The sequence below is a fragment of the Heloderma suspectum genome, chromosome 10 (assembly GCF_057233095.1).
Source record: "Heloderma suspectum isolate Gila_16-S chromosome 10, 16-S_ref, whole genome shotgun sequence".
In the NCBI taxonomy this organism is placed as follows: domain Eukaryota; kingdom Metazoa; phylum Chordata; class Lepidosauria; order Squamata; family Helodermatidae; genus Heloderma; species Heloderma suspectum.
Genome location: NC_139467.1, coordinates 44493901 through 44512473, shown reverse-complemented (window position 1 = coordinate 44512473; position 18573 = coordinate 44493901). Strand labels below are relative to the sequence as shown.

The following is an 18573-nucleotide window of genomic DNA, read 5'->3' as shown; positions in this document are numbered from 1 at the left end:
AAGATTATTATTTTTTGTAAACTGGGTTGCTGGTATGCTGCAACGTGAAGCACCAGCTTCCAGTGATCTTTATTTCCCCACGTGGGCCCCAGAGGCATGTGTAGAAAAAAAAAAGAAAAAGTAGGTGCATGCAGCCCAGCGCTTTGCTTTCAGACATGCCCAACTGCCCATAAGAAATAAAAGGGTATGCTGGGAATGTCGGGGGGGGGGGGGCATCCTCAGCCCCGGTGCAAGCTGTCCCGCATATGCTCCGCCACTGCGTCACACCCCCATCCCCTTCTCCAGCTTCATTGCACTCACCCCCTTCTCACTGCTGCACTGCAACCCCTTAAAGTCATTGTGAGCCAAAAGAGCCAGTGTGGTGTAGTGGCGAGAGTGTTGAGCTGGGAGCTCTGGGTTCTAGTCCCCACTCGGCCATGGAAGCTCACTGGGTGACTTTGGGCCAGTTACAGACTCTCAGCCCAACTTACCTCACAGGGTTGTTGCTGTGAGGGTAAAATGGAGAGAAGGATAATGTATGGCGCTCTGGGTTCCTTGCAAGAGGAAAAAAGGCAGGATATAAATGCAATCAATCAATCAATCAATCAAACAATGGCGGGCAGGCTTTCCAGAGAGCTCCGTCTGCTGGAGGAAATGGGCAGCATGGCTCTTCAGAGAACTAGCTTAAATACCTGGCTCAGAAGGGGTCCTTCCTCAGAGCCAGGCATGGGAGGGGCATCCCAGGAGATTGTCCTGGGACACCCCTCCCACAATGCCTGTCTCTGAGGAAGGACCGCCACAGAGTGGGGCATTTTGGCCTGGCCAGCTCCCTGAAGAGAGTCTATTTGCCTTCTGGCTTGTGCTGACAGGATTCTCCCCGCAGGCCAGAGGGCAGGCAGCTGCTCTGGAGAGCCCCGCTGTAGCAAATGCTAGGCAGGAGAGTGGCTGGCGGGGCTCTCTGGAGCACCCCCTGGAAGCACTGGGGGCAAGCTCTCCTGGTAGGGGTGGGGGGACTGGCACAATTTGCCGTTCCTCCCACTTTTTGCCTGAGGTGGTTCTGCACCCCTGCCCTCACTCCACAAAAAGCATATAACAGGGGCCCTCAAATTTTTTAGCTGGTGGATGCATTTGTGATTTTGACAGAGCACTCTCAGAAAATGGTTGCTTTAAAGGGCTTACCCGTTCACAAAATAGCGGTCATGGGAAGCATGGCCAGTCACAAAACACCCATTTCCCAGAAGGCAAACTGGTGTGACAAACGAAAAGTACAAGAAGCTACGTACAAGGTATAAGTGAAGCCTGCGCTCCAAAACACAGCCATTTCTCTTTTGGGCCCACCGTTTTCTGCTCCAACAGCCACTTCACAGAAGGCAAACTGGTGAGGCTCAGAGACAAATAACTTGGCCAAGAAACTGTGTGTATACAGAGGTGGGGTCTGGTCCCCAAATGCCAAATCACGTATTTGCCCGCACAAAGCACAGGAAAATGAGTTTCACAGAAGGTAAATGGGTGATGCACAGAGAATCGCAAATACGTCCCAGCAACCCCCCCCCCCACCCTTCGTTCCTCACCTCTCCTCTAGCTGCCCCCTCCCCATCCTTCCCACCACCCAGGACACTCCCTACCACCCCTGGTGCACCTTTTTCTTTTTCTGGGTGGCTCTGCACACTTCCAAATGAAGCACTGGGCTGCAGCCACCTACCATTTTTTATTTTCCAAGAATGTCTCTGGCCCACTGGAAATAAAGATGGCACTGGAGGCTGCACTTTGCTTTGCAGCCTGCCAGCCTCCAAGTTAAAAAAAAAGTTTTTTTAAAAAACCTTAAAAATAGAAGAAAATCTGGCAGGTCCTGGCTGGTTCATCAGCATGGCCTGCTATGATGACAGAAACCCTTAAAAATTGACAAAAGGCTGTGGCAGCTTAAAGGCTAACAAATGTATCATGGCATAAACGTTTGTGGACTAGGGGTCCACTTTCCCAAATACATGAAGTGTTATCCTAAATTGCAGATTATATGTACACACACACAGCTAGCCTGCTGGCTGGCAGGGTGGGATGGATGGTAAAGCAGTGAGGTCAGAAGGAAATGAAATGCAAAACGTATGGACAGTGACTATGGTCTTTAACAGTGATCGTTCATAAAGCATTGTTGATGATAACACCAACATCCTGGCATTGGCAAGCCAATTAACAGATGTGTTAACAGAATCACAGGCTGAATCACAGAATAGCAGGGTTGGAAGGGGCCTACAAGTCCATCGAGTCCAATCCCCTGCTCAGTGCAGGAATCCAAGTCAGAGCATCCCTGAAAATGATGCGGGTTGCAGACCAGCACATCAGGAGGGCACCAGGTTGGAGAGAGCTGCATTGTACTGATTCAGACTACAGGAGATGAAGTTCAACCTCATGTTGAATTGTAGTTTAGTTGTTTTGCACTGGAGTCTCCCTCTGAAGATTCTTTGCTCACAAATTGCCACCTTAAGGTCAGTGAGGGCCAAAACAGACATTACATTAAATCCATATCTAGCAGCTACATCTTTTATTTATTTTTACTCTAGAGTAGATGCAGAGGCCTAATTCAGATCAGGACCCTAGCATAGGGGTAGGTGGGCTTTAAACAGGGGCATTGCTAGGTTATTAAAAAATCCAGGGCACAGGCCCGTAACACAAATTTGCATATATATATATGTCTGAATCTAAGCACACCTCTAATACATCTGTGTGTGTGGTGTGTGCATGTGCTTGCATGTGTGTATAATTGCATATGTACATACATGCCTACATAGGAAGTGTGCACTGACCCTCCACCCCACTTCAACTCAGACCCTGATTCAGCGTTTTGGAAAACATCCAGCTTCTGCTTGGGCCAATGTGTAGTCAGACCACTTCAGCTCAGCAGCAAACCCGAGTCAAAATGAGTCTTTATGCTTCCTGCTGACTACCATGGGAAATTAGAAAAAAAACCTGTACCTTTTTTCTCTTGGTCAGAACTGGATGATAATTTCAGAAGGGGATTACACCTGCCCAATGTCAGAAAAGTATCTGCAGGGTTTATATTTTGATTTTCTTTGAAAGGAAACTGCCAATAACATTTTTATTACTTGGAAGAATTAGATAAAAATTTCAGGATTCATTGCCCCATCAGAGGAGATCATGTCTGCCAAATTGCAGCGTGATAGCCACAAAGGTTTTTGTGCAAGGGTGGCCTTGACATTTGAGGTCTCCAAAAGAGGACATACATATCTCCCTATGTTCCTTGTGGACCATTGTTCTGAAAATTACAGACAGCCTAGAGTTGTCCCTAAGTAAGAAACCAGCAAAGTTTCAGAAAGATAGGTGCAGCAGTTCATGTGGAAGGGGAGTTCTCCAATTTGGGAGAGGGAGTGATTTGCTTTCCCTTCCATCCACCCCTTCCCCAATAGTTTTTGGGTAAATTTGTATGAAAATGCACAGGTCATTAGAGGTGTCCCCCAGGCAAGAAACCTGCAATGTTTCTGAAGGATATACATCCATGCAATTTTAGAAGGACTAGGATTTATTTACATTTCACCAATGTGAGCAGCAGCGGAACATGGCTGGGAAGGTGCTATTGCACTCATGTCCTGTTTATGGGTTTCCCTTGGGCATCTGGTTGGCCACTGTGTGAACAGAATGCTGGGCTAGATGGAACTTTGGTCTGAAGCAGCACGGCTCTTCTTATGTTCTTAAATATGGAGTGCATATGCAGAATGCCTTTCTTTCACCACTGAGCACTTACATTCTCCCCCTACCAATTCTATCCCCCTCTATGCAACCATCCCTCCTCATCCTACCATCCTCCAGCAATTCTTCATAAAAGCAGATGTCTTGTTTTGTGCAGGTCTCCTCTACCTCCTCCTTGTTATGCACAAGATCTCATTGTCTTCCTCCCCATAACTTCATTTGTGCCAAGGCTTCGCCAGGATTCAGCCAATGAGTCTGTTTTCAAAACCAGGGCTTAGTTACGGGAAAACTCTGAGCATGTATTAAGTGCCTTTTCCTCACCTCTGAAGCTAGAATTCATGAAAGAAAGAAAAAAAGCAACCATGAATGACAAAACATGCATAGGACTGAGCTGAAAGGGTAGTCAATTCTTTGGACGGAATTGTGTAGGCACTGAATTAAGCCTGCATTACCATGCTCACAACTCAGGACTTAGTTCTCAGTAAACATGCAGAACATCACAGTACAAACCTCCCTGCAAAAGTAACTTGTGCTGGAATCATATGCATACTTTCCTGTGGGTAAGCCTCATTAAACATAATATAACAGGACTTCTGAGTAGGCATACATAGGATTGCATAAATTAGCAATATTTGTCTCCCCTTAAAAAACAAATGAAAAACTCCTATTAAAGCTTTCTGTTCATAGGAACATAGGAAGCTGCCTTATACCGAGTCAGACCCTGGGTACATCTAGCGCAGTATTGTTGACACTGACCGGCAGCAGCGGCTCTCCAGGGTTTCAGGCAGGATTCTTTCATAGCCCTACCTGGAGATGCTGAGGATTGAACCTGGAACCTTCTCCATGCCAAGCAGGGGCTCTACCACTGAGCTGCAGCCCTTCCTATTGCTGGATAATGGCAACTGGCAAACAAAACAGCCCCAGATTTGTCCCTCTGTGACCATGTGAACCCAGTTTTCTCAAAGGCTTGAGTGAGGAGAAGGAGAAAAACAAACCCTCTTGTCTGTCTGTATAAAGTCAAATACAGTTCAGAACTTCTCTTGCCACTGAAGAGAATTCTCTTTAAGAATTCCCCAAGATATGCTCTGGGTGGAATAACGAAGAGAAAGAAAGAACAGGATAGGGAAGGGAGGAAGAAAAGAACAATGGCGATTGGAAATGCGTGTGTGGGGGGGTGTCTAGAGAATTCCCTAAGCCAAGTGGCTCCTTTCAGATAGGTAGCACTTCAGAGGAATTTAGCAGGCTGTGGAGGGTTTGTAAGGATTGCACGTACTTAAATTAACTTTATGAGGTGAGGTGGCTGAGGGCTTTTTCTAGCTTTTTTAAAACTGTAGAACCTATTTAAAAGCCTCAGCAGTTCCTTGATCATGACGCCACATAGTTCTAACCCCCCCTTTGGAATAATTTGAGTCCTACGGCTAGTTAGGAGAAATTAAAGTGGAGGGGGAGAAAGAAGTTTGTGGAGGCTGACTGGATCCTTTGCTGTACCTAAGCTACTAAACTTCTGCAGAAGCCAAATGTTCCAGTTTGGGGCAGTAAAATCAGATGCTGTGTGAAATACCAGTATCTCCCATGAAGCTCTTTCTTCCCTCCTTCTCCCTCTTCAAAATTTCATAGAATCATAGAATAGTAGGGTTGGAAGGGGCTACAAGACCATCGAGTCCAACCTCCTGCTCAATGCAGGAATCCAAGCAAGCTCCCAACAGTGGGCATGTAAGAGCAGAAAAGTATGGGGGGAGAGGTATTTTGCACCTCAAAAAAGAAACAAAAAACCTGAACCTGATTAGGGATAGTGACCTCCAAATGGTCACCTTACACACCTTCTGATTAGGATCACCAATCCTCTGTGTGGCTTGACAGTTTTTACTTTTTGTTTTAGTCTTTGAGAAAAGGAAGCTTTACACATGGCTAGCACAAAAGCCACCGGACCGAACTTTCTGAACTTTGGCATGTTCAGAGCCCCTCTGAACTTTGGCATGTTCAGCTCCATGGGGGCTGCCAAGTTGCCAAACTCTATGCACTTATGTGGAAGCACAAAAAAATTATAGCTCTTTGCTTTGACAGATTTTCTTGAAAATAGCAAATTTTACCTGTAACTAGCACAAAAGCCACTGGAACTAACTGCCTGAAATTGGGCAGTTTCAATCAGCTCCATGGGGGTTACCATGTCTCCAGATTTCATGTATTCATCACGCAAATTAAAAAAGTTATGGCCGTTTCTGTTTTCCAATGCAAGTCAATGGGAATATGTAAAAAATGGCAATTAGGAGCTCAAAAGATCTGGGGCCCATGCCCAAGTGGGCTCTTCCCTAACAATGCCCCTGGCTTTAAACATCGCACTGGAAATTGATATATGTCTCGTTGCTTACAAGCTTCCCCCCATCCCTCTCTCTCTCTCTGTGCACCTTAGGGTACCACTTCATTATCATTATCATTTACATTTCTATATCACCTCAGAACTGAAGCTCTCTGGGCAGTTTACAAAAGTTAAAACATTAAAATACAGTATACAAAGTTTAAAAACCATTGACATAAAAGCATACGGACAGTATATACAAACAACATGTAACTAAAAACAACTTTGAACTAAAAACATTTTTTTTTTAAAAAATCCAACAATAAAACAACACAGCTTAAAACAACACAGCTTCAAAACAGTATACAAAAGTCAGCAGAAGGAGCAGGCGTGCTCAAGGGGGAGGCCTGCCGGAATAAGAGTGTCTTTAACTCCTGCTTAAAGACCTTCGAAGAGGTCAGCAGGCGCATTTCAACCGGCAGGTCGTTCCACAACTGAGGGGCGGCAAAGGAAAGGGTCCTCTTGCGTGTGGCTGCCAGTCTCACATTAGGCAGCCGCAGCAGGGAGCCCTCCGAGGACCTTAGGTGGCGGACTGGGGCGCAGGGGAGGGGGCGCTCCCTAAGGTACCTTGGACCTAGACCATGTAAGGCCTTAAAGGTAAGAACCAGTACTTTATATTTTGCTCAGAAACAAATTGGCAGCCAGTGTGAAGGTTTTAAAACCAGCGTAATATGGTCTCCACAGGATGTCCCGAAGACCAACCTAGCTGCCGTACCAGTTGAAGTTTCTGAACTAAATATACAGGCAGCCCCAAGTAGAGCGCATTGCAGAAATCAAGCCTAGAGGTTACCAGCGTGTGCACCACCGTTACCACATCCACATGTTCCAGGAATGGGTGTAGCTGCCGTATCAACGTCACACAGGCCTCTGCCATAATAAATGTGTTAGTTGATTTTTTAAAAAAATATTTTATTTTATTTTTGTCTTTATAAATGAAATAAACAGTACCAACAACCTAATCGGTAACTACAGTTTCCCAACAATACAATATTCTTAGGAGGACACAGCAATAACGAAAAGGAGAAGAAAAGAATTTTTTTTTAAAGGATTACATTTAAACTCCAATACACACAGGGTTCAGATCCCATTCTACTTAAAAGTTATACCTATAACATTGGCAATATTATAATTCAATACAGCAAAAATAATCAACCTTACATTTCAATATCATATCATCAGTCTTACAGCAAGGAAGCAGGCCTACAATTCATTTCCAGTAACCATATATTGTCCTTAAGATAAAATATAATAGTAAAGCTTAACAATTTAACCAGCCAAAAATCTTACTAACCAGTCTTATAGTAGTGATGATAATAATAATAATAATAAGAATAAATAATAACAGATCACTAATAAATTTTATAATGTTATATAATAATAAAGCTTAGAAGCAACCTTACAACAATCAGTAATATATTTTATACTATATATATAAATGAGTGTGCACATTTTTTTTAAATACTTTTTATTTTATTTTTTATCTTTATAAATGAAATAAACAATACCAACAACCTAACCGGAAGCAGGCCTACAGTTCATTTCCAGTGACCATATAGCCAGTCTCATAAAATAATAATAAAAAGGAGAGAAATTAAAAAGGATAAATAATGATAACAAATCAGAAATCTCACTCGTTTTTGCGATTAGCCACGCCTCCGCCATTTCATGATTTAGGAACTTCTTCATCTGACCTTCAGAAACAATGCAAAATGTAGCAGGATATTTTGAGTGATATTGTAAGTTCATTTGTTTTGCCATATTTTTGGCCTTGATGAATTGCCTTCTTTTATCAGCCACTTCTTTGATGTAATCCGGAAATAACATAACTTTATCTTGTTTCCCAAAAAGATTTCCACCTCCTCTTGCCAAACGCAGGATATATTTTTTTGTGGAGATTCTTCCAAATTGGACTATAATCGTATAACCAGTCCCTTTGGCATTTGGCACATGAAATGCCTGCTCGATATCAAGTTAATAATCAGATGGCACAGGGAGTATCTACAAAAGTAGACATCTTTACATCACTAGGCAAATCTCTAATACCAATGATACGTACATTTGCTCTGCACGTAAAAGCCTCCAGTTAGGGAATTCTGACAGAGAGATTTTTGAAAAAAACTTGTGACGCAGTTTCGTTTGTTGCCACCCTACCTTGCAGCTTGTTAACCTTCGCCTCCATTTTTTGCCAAGTGTTAATTAAATCCACAGCCCCTTGCAGGGCAGTGATGGAATTTTGAATTATATCCAACCTCTTAGCCTGCTCAGCAAATTGCAAAGACAAAGTTTTTATCAGAGTAAGTAACTCTCCTGTATCTTTGGTTCTTGGAGCCTTTGCCAAAGGAGGTATGGGGGAGCGGAGATCCAGTTCCTTTTTTTCTCCTTGCTGTAGCCATGTTTCTCTTCAAACAGATCTTGCAGGTCCTCAAATATTGTTAATATTTCTTATATTAAGAATATTATATATATTTCTTATATTATATCTAATATTTCTTATATTCTTATTTCATCCCTCAGATGTTGTTGGTATTTCTTAATCCATATATTACAATGGAGCATGTCAGTCCTGATTTCTCCTAATTAGATAGGAGTTTCAAAACAACTTTTTGCGACGATTAAGCCCTGGGAGGCTAGTCTCGGAATCCAGCCCCCCTGCTGCTTCGCTGAGAGGACTTTGCTTCTAAGACTCCATTCAGATGCTGCCTTGTCTCCCCTTTTAATTCCAGGGGAGAGATGAAAACGTTTTTCAAACTTTTAAAAAGCTGTTTGAGATGGCATCCCGTGGAGACCCCGCGGAATGCTGCCAGGGTGACATTAGCTCCGACCGGAAGTCTAAATGTGTTAGTTTTTTAAGGTGCCAAAAGACTCTTTGTTGTTTTGACTGCAACAGACTAACACTGCTCGTCCTCTAGAAACTTAACTGTTGAAAGCTGCTCTGGGGTTTAAGCAAAGAATATGTGTTCTGCTGGTGTTTTGGATGTTTGTTTTGCATTTTGATTTCAGCTGAGATGGAAGTGCCAGGTAAGAGTAAGTGACCCAACTGGACCTCTTCAGAGGCCCTCCCCTGAATCTCTCCACCACTTGAGGTGAGGCAGGCGGCAGACAACTGGGGAGGGGGCTTTCTTGCAGCCCTCTCTCCCCAGGGAAGCTCACTTGGCACCTATGCTACTGGCTGTTGCTTTTAAGAACCAGGTGAACACATTTCTATTTCCCCAGGCTTTTAACCTCCAATTAATATTTTTGAAACTCTGCTGTGAGTGTTTTTAGCTGGTGGTGTTAACCACTGATTGTTGCCATTGTCCTGTACAAAAATATAGGTGGAAATTAGCAAGATTCCACATCAAAGGCAAGGTCTGAAGGCCCAAAGGGGGTCCAAAGAAAAGCTAGGTAGTCAGGGGAGACAGGAGACAGGTGCCTGAGAGCTGGTGCCCAGACTTTCTTCCAACAATCTGTGCCTAGAACAAAGGGCTTCTAAGCCTGAGCCTTCAGAGCCCGGAGGAAGGCCATCAGTGTCATCTCAGGAATGGTCTACTCATGAGAAGTCTTACTCACAAGTATCCCTTTACTCATGGGGAGTCCTTACTCCTCAGGTGGACACTCCCGCTTCTGGCAGCCGACTGAGCCTCCTTTAGGCTCCTTTGCTCCCCAGGACTAGGGGCTGCCTGGAGCCTGCCTCTGATTCAGAGAGGGGGCATGTGCTCCTTGGAGGGAGGGACTGACTGCTGTCTCCCCACAACCCCCCAGCAGGCCCAGGATCCCCCCGACCTGCCTCCACGTCCACTGATGGAGGCTGCTTCCCCATGCTGCTTGGCTCAGGGAGCTCCTGATCGATCCGAGGAGGAGTAAAACAAGGGCCCTCGTTTTACTGTTTCAATGTTAATTTCTGAGGAAATCTTTGGCGGAGGAGCAGCATGAACATGTTTAAAACATATACATAAGTAATATGGGCAGTGGTTAGCGGGAATCACATTTAAGGCTCACAGCTTCCTGTGTTTGCAACTTCGTTGCCGAGTTTCCCCAATCGCATCCGTCTCCCTTCCTAGTTTCCACAGTGCTTAAAGTCCCGGCTTCTCATCGCTGTAGCCTGGGGCTCTGTGCTGTTTCCACTGAGCTCTCCTCGAATTATTTTCTTGATGGCCGGGTGGAGTCTGCGTGGCGTCTGGGTTGGGTCTGACTACCTCATCTGTGTTCCCACCTCCTCGGCCGTGTTTCCAGGACAACGGAAGGAGAAGCTAATGGAGGAGTGCCGGATTTTTAAAAAGGAATCAGCTTTGCTGTGAAGAGAGGCTTCCCCCTCTCCCCCGCACCCCGTTTCTCCTTTCCCCTGGAAGTCCAGATGCACCTGCATTTCAGGAGCAAGCCTCATTGAGCACAAGGGGAGCTACTTCTGAGTAGACACACATACACTTCTGCTGGGAAAGGGGGGGCACAAAGAGGGAAACCAGCCCCCATTTTAACCCAGAGGACCTCATCTACCTCAATGGGAGTTACTGCTGAGGAGACACTAATGGGTTTGTTGTGGGAAAGAGAGCAAAACCAGCCCCCATTTTGACACACAGGATCTCTATTTGGAAGCTGTGAATGAGTTACATCCTAAGGCAATGGACTGGAGCCTCACGATCTCGCTTAATCCCATTTATGGAATTGGGCTTTGATATGTGCCCTGTGAACTGAGGGGATTCTCTGTCATTTCTGTGGTCGTTGAGAAGGCAAGCCTCATTCGGCACAGTGGGAGGAAACCCCCCTTGACTGGGGTCATGGGCTGGGTTCTGGTGCTCATTTTCAATGATGTTTTAAAAGTTGGTCCCTCAGCATCCTGACAGTGATGAAACTTCTGGAAAACAGGGAGGGAAAGGGTTAGGGTCACTGAGGTCAGAGGGACACACCCACAAAGGACGAGCTACACGCCCCGTGGGAGGACTACGATACGGGACCCAGTGCGGTTCTGGAAACAGGTCAGTAATGGAGCCGCAGTAAGCTGGAAAAGTCGGACTGTAACCAGTCTCAGAATAAGTGGTTTTTCAGCGATAAAATGCGGGGCTGGTGCTGAATGGCCACAACGTCACGGAAACACAGACACCTCACCGTGCAGCCAGGTTGGAGTAAATCGCTGGTGGAAACACAGCCTTAGGGGACCCGATGTCCCCCTCCCATCCCAATGGGAAAACAAAAGCAGGCAACGGCAGTCTTTGGCACCACTGAGCAATTCCTAAAAATGGGGGTTCTGGGCTCAACCTAGAATGGGAGCCTGGAAGCTCCCTAATTCCAGATGGGGGAGGGGTCCACTGTGGCTATCAAGTGATAGGGAAAAACAATCTGCGTCTGCTCACATGCACACTTTATTTTAATCTGTCCGTCATTCTTGGGCTGTCCAAATTAAGCCCTCCATTGATTCCCAGCAACGCCCTGCTGCACCACCCCCAACCATGGCTGCCTCCTCCATGAACAGCCTGGAGAAGAACACAGGGAGCAAGGAACACTTTTCACCCTGGGGGTTGTCACTGAAGGGCATTAGTTGTGTGCAGACGTTGGAAATAAACCCAAACCTAGCCCACATGTTCTTGCTGCTTGTCATCTGTTACAGGGTTATGGGAGTTTAAGGGAGCTGTTGTTTAGCTTTTGGGCATTCTGTAATGACGGGGGGGGCGGCTTTTCTGGGAAACAGCTCTTCCTAATCAGTTGCGGGGAGAGTGGAGCACGGCTTGGGACACGTTTCTCCAGGCCAAGGTGGAGGGTAGTGGGGTGGAGAATCCAGACAACCACTTCTCACAAGTTATCTCAGGATATGTTAGCAAATGTGACTGTGCATGTTTGTTTGTTTGTTTAAATGGGGCCAGGTGTGAGTGTGTGGGTTAAAAGCATGGACTCCTGCAGTCCTGTTCTTTGACACAATAAAGCTGGTTTAGGACGTATTTGCAGATTTTAATCTACCTTACTATCTCTATGTTAAAATACAATCCTTCTGCTATATTTCATTGGTATCTCACATTTCTTCCAGATGTGGGGAGGCTGGTTTAGACATGTTTGCACATCTATCAGTTAGGGCAGAAGTAGGAAGAATTTCCAGATAACGTGGGACTTCAACTCCCAGAAGCCCCTGCCAGCATGGCCAATAGCCAGGAATGCTGAGAGCTGGTCCAAAATAGCTGGAGATTTACTTTCTGCCCACCCCTGACTTAGGGCAGTGGATCTGAGGAACATGGTTTAGAGTGCATCAGTGGAGGCTGGTGGCTCCAATGTCAGTGGGGCTCCTGTGTTTGCATAGCTTCGTTACAGTTCCTACTGAAACCCAGAGCAGATTCACTGCCCCACTGACACTGGAGCCACCGGCCTCAACTGGGTTGCACACTGAGTCGACATGAAGCACTCGCCAGGCTGCCAGAGCCTGACCATCATCACGCGCACTAAGAGTCCACCCAAAACATACCCAACATGCCCCCTGTTGGCTGCGCATAGCAATGGCCTGGATCCTACCTTGCGCCCATACGAACTTGGCTGAGACTTCGTCACTGGCTCATCCTCACCGGAATTCTATTGGTACTGGGATCTGGGACAGGACCAGCTGGTGGTGGATCTCTGGTGAGATCCAATATGCTCCCTCTCCCCATTTCTAGGTGGGTGGTGAAAAGATTTTTTATTCAGGTAGGCATTTGGGGTCCGCATTTACTGCTGGTTTATGGGGTTCTGTCCTATCTCTGCAGCTATTACTCTTTATGTTGTTTTTATTCATTCTTGTTCTTGTAGTAATTTTGCATTCTTGTTTATGAATCTGACCTGTTGTATGATGCCTTGAGTACTTTTTGCCCTGGAAAGGCAGGATATATGTTGCTACTAGCTGATATACCCGGCGTTGCCCGGGATGTAATTCTGTCATAGGCACTATTTGTTAGAAATACATTAAGGTAGGTTTACACTTCTCGGAAAGGCCCCATAAGAAAGGTGAATAGTTGAATCTACCAGACTTGATTAAAAAAGCACAACAATTATAATGAGCATTGAACAAAAAACACTACTAAAAATGCAAGAGACTGAATCTGTAAGCACCAGTACAATATAATCCACACTGAATCTCATACCACTATTAAAATGTTCAACAGAGGCTTCCTTGCTGGATATTGCAGGAACAGGGGAGAGAAACTAAACACTCTCCACAGTCAGAAAAGAAACCATGAGTAAAGGGGAGGGAACAAACAGCAGCCAGCCAGTCCAAGGTGAAGGAAGTCAGAGTGAATGGGAGAGAGACAAATAGAATGAAAGATGGCCAATAGGATGACTGGTAGCTGAAATCAGAAACCTGGCCTGTGCCATGATTGAGAGGGGGTCCTTGTTAGTGAGGGGAAGTATAAACAAAGTAATAATGTGACCCAGTGACTCCTGTCATAGACTCCGGCAAGTGAGAATGTGAATAGCGGCAGGAACTCTAGGGCCCAAATGGCGGGCTCAGTGGCCCCTGCAGTGTGATTAGGCCCAGGGCAGCTCCCCCTTATGCCCTGTCTTGCAGACAGCCCTGCAGCCAGCTGCAAACACACAAACCCAAAAATCTTCAATCCAGCTACACATAAAACTCCGCTATTTTGCCCTTCATTTTGCAACTGCCTTCTCAATTCCCCCCAGTTCACTCTTTTATGAATAAAGCCCCAAGTCTCCACTCCACTGTGTCATCCCAGCCCCTCAGACAGATGAGCACACACCGCACCAGTAGAGGGGAACGCACTGGTTAGGCCTCCTCTGGAGTACTGTGTCCAGTTCTGGGCACCGCACTTTAAGAAGGATGCAGACAAGCTGGAGAGGGTTCAGAGGAGGGCAACCAAGATGATCAGGGGACTGGAAACAAAGCCCTATGAAGAGAGACTGAAAGAACTGGGCATGTTTAGCCTTGAGAAGAGAAGACTGAGGGGAGATAGGATGGCACTCTTCAAGTACTTGAAAAGTTGTCAGAGAGGAAGGCCAGGATCTCTTCTCCATCATCCCAGAATGCAGGACATGGAAGAATGGGCTCAAGTGACAGGAAGCCAGATTCTGGCTGAACCTCAGGAGAAACTTCCTGACTGTTAGAGCAATACAACACTGGAACCCATGACCTAGGGAGGTGGTGGGCTCTCCTACACTGGAGGCATTCAGGATGAGGCTGGACAGCCATCTGTCAGGGATGCTCTGACTTGGATTCCTGCACTCAGCAGGGGTTGGACTCAACGGTGTTGTAGGCCCCTTCCAACCCTACTATTCTATGATCCCCCTAGAGATCTGATGTGAGAGCAGCAGTGAGCATCTCTACACCAGCCTAAAATCCCACATTAAAACAGGGCTTTCTGCTTCCATTTTAAATGCAAGATCACAACAGACTCTCATAACGGACTCCCTTTACATGGACTCCCCCCCTTATCTGAGTCTTCCATATGTTTCATTGGTCTAGCTCCTCTTATTGTGGCTTTTCCTTTTTCATGAGAGAACTCAAGCGGAATTCAAGTGCTGTGATTCGAGAGCTCATTTTCTCCAATCTTTTAAAAAATGGAATAAAGGTCATTGAGTGCAGGAGATGCCCTGGAGGTTGACGACATCATCTAAAGGGCCTCCAAATGTCCGTGAGTAACCGAGCTCATTAGCAGGATAAAAGCTCCATGTGGAGAAGCCCTGGCGGTCTTTTGAGTTGTGTCTCCCTCCACTTGTGCTCAACCTCTATGTTTTGTAAATAAATACGAACACTACAATAGTCTTCAATGACCTCTTTCCAAAGGAAACCATGCCGGGGTAAGTCCTGGACCCCTGGAACTTCTCACCACTCGGGGTAGAGCATAGCAATATATACAAAGAAAAAACTGAGTGAGTAGTCCTTCAGGGAAGCTTGACTACCATTATTCATCTTTACTGAGGGATTTTGATAAATGTCTGAGGATGCTCTGGAACACACTTGCAACACTACCGACTTAGGGGCCTGGATGCCTTGAAAGTAACTGAGGAACACTGGGAGGGAGGCTGGAGTATGTCACCTAGGCAGGTGGGGGTCAATCCTTTGCCTGTCAGGGACGTGCCGTCTGCTACTCAGGGCATCTCTGGGAGCCCAGCCTTGACGCATGGGGCTGTTCCATAGCTCCTATGTGTTGAGATAAGCACAGCCAGGATGCCCTGTCGAGTATGACACAGTGCCCCTTCTGTGGCCAGCAGCACCAAAACCCGGTCCTACATATCCCATGGAGTACAGCGCCGCAGCACCGATTCACAGAATCTAGCCACCACGCGTTTTTCTATAGAACACTTGCGAATAAAATAACGTAGATGAAAAGTCCTAGAACTGTGGTCTTGAGTAACGAAAGCAAAATCGTTTGCAGCTAAAGAAAACACAGCTTAATGTCATTTGGCACTTTAAATGCTTTTTGTACACTTCATATTTTCCACTCTTTTGTTAACTGCGACCATCGTGTCAAGCTGGATGTTGATGCACAGGGAGTGATCTGCAGAGGGCCCTTCTCCAAAATGGAATGCCGAGATTTTAATTATGCATCTTGGCCTTTTAAAAAGTCATCCCTTCCAGCTACTGGGTTCACCACAAACTCTTTGTTTTGTTTTTAAAGAAAATAAAAAAGAATCTGGCAGGATAGCCAACCCAGGGCGGATGTGGAGAATGCTTCCTGATCAGTGGTGTAGGCCTGGCAGGGAGAGGCAGGCAGCTCAGTTGTTGCTGAAGAACATGCTGATTCCCTTGCTATTCCATCTGTGTTGGCTTCAGTAGGTTTCTGAGCCCAATTCATTCTGCTGGTTGTCATCTGTAAAGCCCCATCCATATAGCCCAGGGTATGTCATATAAAGGGCCATCGGCTCCCACGTGACCCTGCCTACCTCTTAAGACCTTCAAGGCTCTGCTCTGTGTCCCACCACTGTATAAGGTGCAATGTGGGGCAGGGCCTTCTCAGAGGTGGCACTAATCTCTGGAATTCTCTCCCTCTGGAGGTTTGTTTGGCCTCTGTCCTCTTAATGCTCAGAAGGGCCATGAAAACTGTTCTTTTTATGTTTGCTTTATTGTCTGATCCTGATTTGCTTTTCTGTGTTTTTTTAAGTAATTATGGTTCCTTTCATTGTTATTGTTTTTATTTTATTTATTTTGAGATGTTTTGGAGCAAAAAGCAGCATGCAAATATTTGTATTTAAAAAATGGGTGCCTCTTGTCTAGTCTGTAGACACCTGCCACTCCTGCCTGCCCCCTGCCAATCCCCAGAGCAGTTATGCCAGTGTTTTTAACATGTTTGTGACTCCCCCACTTTTTTTAATAAGGTGAAGGAAGAACATACATAACTTTTTTTTTAAAGAGCCGATCGCCCCACCTGATGAACAAGAGTTGGTGCAAGACCAAGGTCTGAGATGCCCCCTCCCCACTTATCAAGGGAAGCAGCTGGCTGATCAAGAGCCCCCACTGCTGGCATGTGCATTTGCAATGGAAGTTGTAAGGGGGGGGGCGGTTTACAGTGCAGGCAAAGCAGCCACTAAAGCAACTCTTCTAATCCTATCCCTAATTTCTTTATTGTTGTTGTTGTACACCACCCGGACTCCAAAGTCAGGGAGGTTAGACTCCGAGAGCGCGCGTCTGGCTCAAGATCATCCATAGTTTATCTTAGAATTTCATGGCTGAGTGGTAATTTGAACTCCAGTCTTCCCCACAGAAGCCCAGCACACTGATTCACTGTACCACAACGGCTCATGGTACAGCACCGAAACATTAGCCACTGCCTAATGCAGACGGTGGAAACGGGCTTCTTGATTCAGTGCCTTGCTTTGGGTCAGACAGCTCCATTTTGCACACAGATTTCCACAGTTAGTTCAACACATGGCATGGCATGCTCCATAGGCGTGTGTGTGCACATCAGAGGAGGGGACCTTTTAAAGAGATATTTGATATTTTCTTATATGGGAACATCAGTTTTTTTCCCCAGGTGGCTTTTTCTACAGTGTACAGAAAAATGAATGATTTGCTAAAGACTTCAAGTATGTGAAGGGTTTGTGAATCCCACAAAGATAAATCTAATTAATTTTTTTTTTAAGCGCAGATTAGCTCAGGGTTCTTTTGAATCATGATAAAAGTCTCAACATTATATTTGTTTTTCAACTGAAGTCTAAAAGAGCTGTCGTACTCGAAGCTGTTAAACGGCTGTAGATCTGCTGCATCTACTTTCCATTTCATTGCAGAATTGAGATCTGAGCACTACATCAGGAGCGTTTCCTTTCCTGCTACATAATCTCTAGATGGCACTGTGGTATAGCGGAATAGCGCAAATACACAAGAGGGATCACTTTCTTTCGCTTTCACAATTAAATTCTTCATTTTCCCTGCTCTAAAAAACCTCCCCCAAAATGCTGGTTAGACACAGAAATGGAACTGGAGGGTCACAACTTCGTCTACAGAACCCGTAAACAACTGTGAGTAGTGAATGAGGAGCACATGATAAATGCCTCATGAAGAAAAGCCTTAAGTCCAAACAGCTGAAGACAAGTTGAAAACCATGGCCTGGGCCATGCCACTTCTTCACACTTTGGCCAAAGAGTGAGGTAGAAGAAAGCACAGTATAATGTTAGTGTGTTTACAAGAACCCAAAGCTTTAATCAATAACTGGTATAATTAATAGATTATAATTAATAGTCTATTATTAAAATACTACTTGCAGATTAAAATCTCCCCCATCCCTGCAAAGTAGACAGTGGGACAAAAAAAAAAAGAGCCGTAGACTTGGAGCTCTTGAAGGAGTACTGCATTAAAGACAACTCATTGCCTGCTAAAGAGTTCTGTGAAACTGAACAGCTTGCATAATCTTACACCAGCCCAATTTGGTCTAATGAAAGTCAGATGTGCCAGTTGTTTCCTTATGCCAAATGTGTGTGGGAAACCTTAACAGATAGCTTTCTGTCCACTTTTGTGTACAAAGCTAGTACAGTAGGTGAAACTACAATGTAACAGCAAGAACCCTCGGCAATTGGAGCAGCCTGCTGAGATCAAGCATGGGCACGATCCAACCAGACTGAAGCCAAGCAGAGGAAAAACTGAGCAAGGGTTCAGTTCCTCTCTGACTGGAATCAAGAGTGTTTAATTTTGCCTAGATTGTGCCAAAGTCTTTCAAACCAGTCCACTACTCATAAAGGACTTGGGATTGGTTTCTCTTTGAATAATGTTGGCTTTGGTGGAGCCATCCAATATTCCATGCTCAGTGCTCCAAAGCCCTCTTCAGCGGAAGGGCTGCAGCTCAGCAGCAGAGCACCTGCTTTCCCTGCAAAAGGACCCAGGCTCAGTTTCTGGTGTCTCCAAGGAGGGCTGTCCCAAACCCCAGAGAGCTGCTGCCAGGGACCGCAGGCAACATGGACCAATGGTCTGCTTTGGGCTAGTTGCTTCAGCTCAGATCACTCTGACCATCTCTAGCATAATATTTTGTAAGACACAGAGGCATTTAGAACTTTGCAAGGTTGCCAGCTTTGTGAATAGCCTACTATCATAATCTGTCCTATTTTCTGAGTATGTTCTTCAGCACTCTGAAGGCTCTCTCTTTTTGTGCACAAGGACT

General features: G+C 45.5%; 1 protein-coding gene across 2 annotated transcripts in view; it reads right to left on the bottom strand.

The window, feature by feature from the left end:
• The window catches only part of LOC146338222 (bone morphogenetic protein 8B-like), a 43012-nt gene that overhangs the window by 13713 nt on the left and 10726 nt on the right, over positions 1 to 18573 (bottom strand). The window lies entirely within an intron of this gene.